The sequence below is a fragment of the Pinus tabuliformis genome, chromosome 5_1 (genome assembly GCF_031772625.1).
Source record: "Pinus tabuliformis cultivar Carrire ecotype Pingquan chromosome 5_1, CPIR1, whole genome shotgun sequence".
Lineage (NCBI taxonomy): Eukaryota > Viridiplantae > Streptophyta > Pinopsida > Pinales > Pinaceae > Pinus > Pinus tabuliformis.
Genome location: NC_142305.1, coordinates 702,028,816 through 702,035,024, shown reverse-complemented (window position 1 = coordinate 702,035,024; position 6,209 = coordinate 702,028,816). Strand labels below are relative to the sequence as shown.

Below are 6,209 nucleotides of genomic sequence, written 5' to 3'. Positions count from 1 at the left end.
TCGTATCACTAGAATCCAACAAAGAAAGGAATTGAAGATTGGTTGGATAGAAAAATTCACGAGTTCACGGTGCAGGAAAACTGGAATCTGCGACTATGAAAATAAGACTGGTTAGATATATGAAGATCCACGAAATTTTCTTTGCATCCTTCCCAACTAAGTTGTACGAGTGGATCACAAAGCTAGCAGACAGACAAGGAAGGTGTAGACTCAACAAATCTATTGTGTGGACTCCAGAATTGGTGCGTAGACTGGAAGCATCAAAAGATAAGATCATGCGGATTGTGGATCACTTGCTTGATCGAATTATAGGAGGATTTATCACTGAGTTCGCAGTAGATACTTCAATCAGCTATAGCGAGGCAGAATGACACTTCCTCAAAGGACCGTGGTGTAAGTACGTTAAATATTTGAACACTTGGATTAAAATGCTATTGTGTGAAAAATGGGTTATGCGAATAAACTGTTGTTTGGAGCTACGCAGAGTGGGAGGATCTACAAAAATGAAGGTAGTGCAGAACTAGAATGTAGCCCCTTGATTTCATCTCTGCAAGAGACTAAGGAAGAGCTCGTGAAGGTCTCACCAAGAAGTGCGATTAGTTTGATAAAGCAGCAAATTTTGCGCATACCACTCGCACCTACACCACCGCTAGTTTCACCATCTTCAACCTTGTCTTCGGCCACACCACCTTTGCCACCACCACAGTTCAATATGGCAAGTGTGATAAAGTTGCCAGTGTTCAAGGGAGTAGGGAATGAAGACCCGGACCAGCTTTCGTTCATGGTAAAAGCTATATGGGAAGCGCAGGGAGTCACAGATGAAAATATAAAGAAAGCAACGCTAGTCAGCGCTCTACAGGATCGCTCACTGATGTGGTACATTAAGCATTCTAATGACAATCTAAACATAGGAATCATGGATATCCAAGCTGCACTGGACAAAGAATTTAGCAGGCCAAAATCAAAGACACAGTCAATCATTGGATTTAAGGAAATCGTGATGCTTCTAGGTGAGACCCCCCGGGAGACGGATCAGAGACTGAAGAGTAAAATCTATGAAGCTAATATGACCTTGATGGATGGGCAACACCACACATGGTTTGTAGCATCACTAATGCCACATCTAAGGAACGTGTTGTCACAATAAAAGCTAAACAGTTAGGCCGAGGCCTTGGAGATGGTGATGAGGTTGCATGAAACCTCGATACAAGATCCTAACCTGGGAGTTCAATAGATCCACGCGCAGTTGCAGAACTTGTGCCTTGAGATGCAGAGTTTGAAACAAGATAGGACAACTCACCCAGAAGTGCACAAGGTATGGTGTGTAAAGTGCAAAGGCCAGGGACATGACAAGGACCAATGTCCAGTGTTCACAACTTACCTAGCGGGAGGAGGACCAATGCCATTAAGACTGGAGGCACAAATAGGACCGGGCGCGGCCCCTACATTATGGTGTGCAATTTGTTAGATAGGAGGGAAGCATGCTACAGATAACTTCCATCTATTACAGAAGTATATGCAGAATTCCCAATAGTTGTTCTGTAATTTCTGTAGATCAGTAGGCCATGATGAGAACACTTGTAGAAGTTATGAACTGATGATGGATCAGACTCCTACCTACAGAGTTCAAATCAAAACGTGGGTCCCCAATCAAAATGCAGGGATGGTGTGCACTGGATTTCAGTGGTGCGAATAAGGTCGAGGTGGAATGGGACCAGGAAGATATCACAGATAGCTGATATGTTACAATTGCGGAGGGCCAGGGAACTTTGCTTGCGATTGTACAAATCCAATGAGACAATCATTCTTGTAATGTATGTAGTTTGATCATGAGATAAAGGACTGTCCCACACTGATAGCAAGGTTGCACGATAAGGAAGAACTCTAGCCTCCCCTGACTCAGAACCTGGAAATGATGAGGTCTTAGCCGCGCGAGGAAGACCCGAATGTAAATATAGTGCTCCAAAGTGGTATCACAATAAGAGATGACAAAGGTAAGTAGCCCGAAGAGAGTGCTTAGGTTCGCAAGGCTCTAACGAAGGAACTAGAATTTGATTTAGAGCACGCCAAGGAGACCTTCATGGAATCTAAGAAGAGCTTCATGGATGCCTCCACTTTAGGAACTAAAGACAGACTGGAACTAAAAATGGACCCATCAATGCTCACTACACTCTTGGAGACATGCATGAAGCTGCTTTGTGACAGCAAGGCTATAAAGGGACTGCAAGAACTCATCACTAGATGTGCTGGGACCACGCCAAGAGAACCGCTCATAGTCCGGAAGCTCGGGAAGCACACAATGCGAACAGGAAGGGAGATGAGATTGACTACACAGATCGGGGAAAATGAAATGGATCAAGTGATTCTGGATCTAGGGTCAGATGTGAACGTCCTTCCAAAGAAGACATAGGAGCATATGGGCAGGCCTGCACTGCAATGGTCACCTATCCAACTATGAATGGTGAACCAACAAAAGATCCTACCTATGGGGAGATTGCAAGGAATCACAGTAGATATCGAACGAGCAAGTGTGCTTGCAAATTTCAAAGTGATAGAGATTGTTGATGATAACAATCCCTATCTTGCACTATTGGGGATAGATTGGACCACTGACATGAATGGAGTGATAAACCTAAAGAAGCACAAGATGATTTTTGAGAAAAATTCACTATGCATAGTGGTACCTTTAGACCCTGCAGAAGGATCGCGCTACATAGAGCCAATGCGCGACTATGACAACGACGACCATCTAGACTATGTCTATAAGATAACTACGTGGGAGTAGGACTGGGTAAATCCAACAGCAGATGGAAAAATATTATCAGAGTGTGAAAGCTCCTGCACCTTAGATTCGAACGAAGAAATAGAACAATGGTAGAACCGGTTACATGAGGTAACAACGCTCCACTGTAACATGATGACGATGTCATTACGCTGCGTGACCATAGAGGTAAGAGATCTGCCCACGTATGATAGGTTGAGCGAGGTGGATGATTTCATGAACAACTTTAAAAAGGAAGTACCGGAACAACAACATTTCAATGCTCTGAAATGGGTATTGCATGCTAGCCCACAAAATGGTGGGGTATGCACCAAAGGAGTTTTGAGGACTGGCGCGAATATAGAAAGCTGATGCACATGTGGTTTGGAAGGCCCCAAATGTGAATTAAAGCTGAGTATGACGGAGGAAACAGCTCACACACCCACCTTTCTAGATGGGTACATGCATATGGTGCGCAACTTGTATGAAGACACATCGTCCTCACGATAGGAAACATGACCGATAAGTAGGAGCAGGAAAGACAAGGGTGAAAAGAACCCCTTTGTTTGGGACCAGGAAGTATGGTAAGACCAAGCGTGCATAAGCATATTCACATAGAAGTGTTTGACAAAGTACGCGGAGCACGGAGCATGGTCCACCATGTGAAACGGGCTGACTGGGAGCTGCGCGTGTCAACGATTCTCTGGGCATATAGGAGCATGTCCAAAACCATAACTACACAGGAACCTCTAAAGCTGAAGTATGAAGTGAAGGCTATCATCCCCGTGGAACGTGAAAAGCCTAGTCCGTGCATAGTAGCACCATCAGGCACAATGGTTTGCGAAGTCTGGAAAGAAAGAATCACACAGCCGCAAGAAGCAGAACACATGATACTTGAGGAATAAATCCAAAGGGGAAACCTTAGAATCCATGAACTTGAAAAAGAAAGAGTATGGTTACGTAAGAAAAGCATTCTGGCAGATGCAAAATTCAAGAAAATGGAAGACGAAATAAAATAAGATTTTCTTTGCAAAAATACCAGAATACTAAGGGAGGGTGCATATGATCATGAGGATACGGTTGAGGCCTATTTCCACAAATTTATCAGTCTGGTGCCTTGGCTTAAACCACATATTGCTAAGCATAGAGACCAGAGTAGCGCATTGCAAATAATAAAGTGCACGATGCCAACCATAACAATAAAAGGTGTGGATTCTCCAGGAAACACGATGAACGATAGGATGGAACTTTTCACGGGTGGTGCAACCACCTGACTAGCCGAAGGAAGGATAGTCTTAGCACTCCAGGTAGTTGGAAGGGAGCGTGGGACTATAAACTATTCTGCCTAGGAGCTGCGCGATAATGGAGGTGTGCGCAGAAACAAAGAGTCACAAGGTCCGCGACCATGCACGGGGAGCTGTGCTACTGCGCAGGTTGGCCAGAAAGTGACCATTGAAGTCACTATTCACGATGGGATGCTCGACTTGAGGCCAAATGGAGCGGGCAGTAGGCATTTAAGATGCAATTTAAGGATAAAATCTAGGAAAATCTGCCGCCAAGGGAGCATTAATGGACCAGATTTGGGGGGAACGATCAAATTCAAATTCCAAAGGCGCTATAAAATACAAAGGACTACCCAACAAATAACACTTGGCCTTCTACGAATTGAGCGATCGAGCAGAACCCTGATTATTGTGCGCCGAGTGTTGATTTAGCCCTAAGTTCATGAGTGCAAGATTTCCAGATGAATACAATGACAACCGCTAAGGATGTTATGGAAATAATAGAAATATCCACTGATGAGGCCATGCAGGCCCTAACTATAGGGGATGCTCTGGAAGGTGCTGGGATTATTGTAGAAATTCCAAAGTCAGCACATACGCCACAACCCAAGAAGGACATACAAGCAATGGCTCTCGTACGTTTGTCCCCGTGAAACTTGCTGCGCACCAAGTTGTCAATGAAGGAGAAGGGGAAAGCAGTCACTATAGAAATAGATGAAGAAGAGGAAGATCTATAGGATCTTATCCTTGCAGAAGAAGAGGATGAAGGCATGGAGGTGGATGCTCAGCCTATACACTCTGCAAAAAAATTGCCCGCCTATGTTCCCCCGTGAAAAGGGAAGGCTAAAGTGCCCAAGGACCTAGACAAGACCAAGAGCTCACTCCAGATCCCACTCCTCCCAGATGGCATTATGTTTGAAGGTACACACCTTGGCCACATTCTGAGCCTGAAATTCGAATATTGGGACCTCACTGAGCACGAGGAGTTCCCTCATCTTGAGACCAGAAACCTCATGAAGTAGAACACTATGGGGGGGGGGTGATAGCATTAGAGCCGCGTAAGTTGTTGCCCAGAGTGGAAAAACCTGGGCTGTTGAACCTACTCTAGGTGCCGCATTTCCACCATGCCCCAATAACCATTTTTGTCATCAAGCAGTTGCTCTGCCAAGTGCATGATGGGTGCTTATGGCTGGAGGAGCCCATCCTCATCATGGTAGACTTGATCCATCATGTCTCCTTGCTTCTGTGTAAAGGGAAGGACCCCACGACCATATCGGAAGGAAAGGGCAGTGATTTGGCCATTGCGGAGGCCATGAAGTAAAAGTACAAGTTGGAAAATAAGAAAAGGGGATATTCCATCTTCATCATCAAGGACAAAGCAGTACACATGGAAACCCAAATCCTGGCAATAAAAGTTATGCAGAAGTGCCAGGCAGACAAGGTACCTGCACGGGTGGTCACACTGGCCGAGTAGTATGTAGAGGGGGTCCAGTTTAACTGGTTCGAATTCCTCTAGTTCCACTATGAATGGTTGCTGTTGTCCATAGTGATCATAGCTGGGGAATTGTCGGAGGATAGTCAATTTGCCCATAATTGAAAAAGATTTACTGGAGGCCGCAAAGTATGCTTCACTCTGGGCCATGAAGGATGCTAAAAGGATTTGCGACTATAAGATCTTCTGGTTGTTCATGGAGATGGACCTTAGAATGTGGATCAGCAGTAAGTCGCGGTTGTCACCCATGGCTTACAACAGTCTGCAAAGCTTCGTAGAATTTAAGGCAGACATGCATAACATATACATCAGGGCACGAAAGGACGCAACGAAACAGTGGAAAAAGTTACCCTTTGTAGCCACTGATGACGCCATTTTCAATGTCTTGGAGGCATGGCCGCCGGAGTGGCGTGCCTCAGACATCGCAGAGATCAAAAAATTGGTGGCAAAAAGAAAGAAAGATGAGGCCAAGCTGCGCATCGCACAGTTGGAAAAAAAGTGAAGGAAGGACGCAACAGCAGTAGAAGTGCGGGCAGCGCGAGACGTAGCACAGAGAGTAGCCAAACAGTAGAAGGCCACAGTAGCAGCAGTAGCACAAGAGGTAGCTACGAAGGCAGGCAAGGACCAAACAACATAAGAGCAGGAAGCAGAGACCGAAGAAGGAGGCGTGGAC

At 45.3% G+C, this 6,209-nt stretch overlaps 1 pseudogene; it reads left to right on the top strand.

Annotated features, from left to right (window-relative positions):
- Nucleotides 1–3,342: 3,342 nt before the first annotated feature.
- LOC149166870 (monodehydroascorbate reductase-like) overlaps nucleotides 3,343–6,209 on the top strand; it is a 29,524-nt pseudogene continuing 26,657 nt past the window's right edge.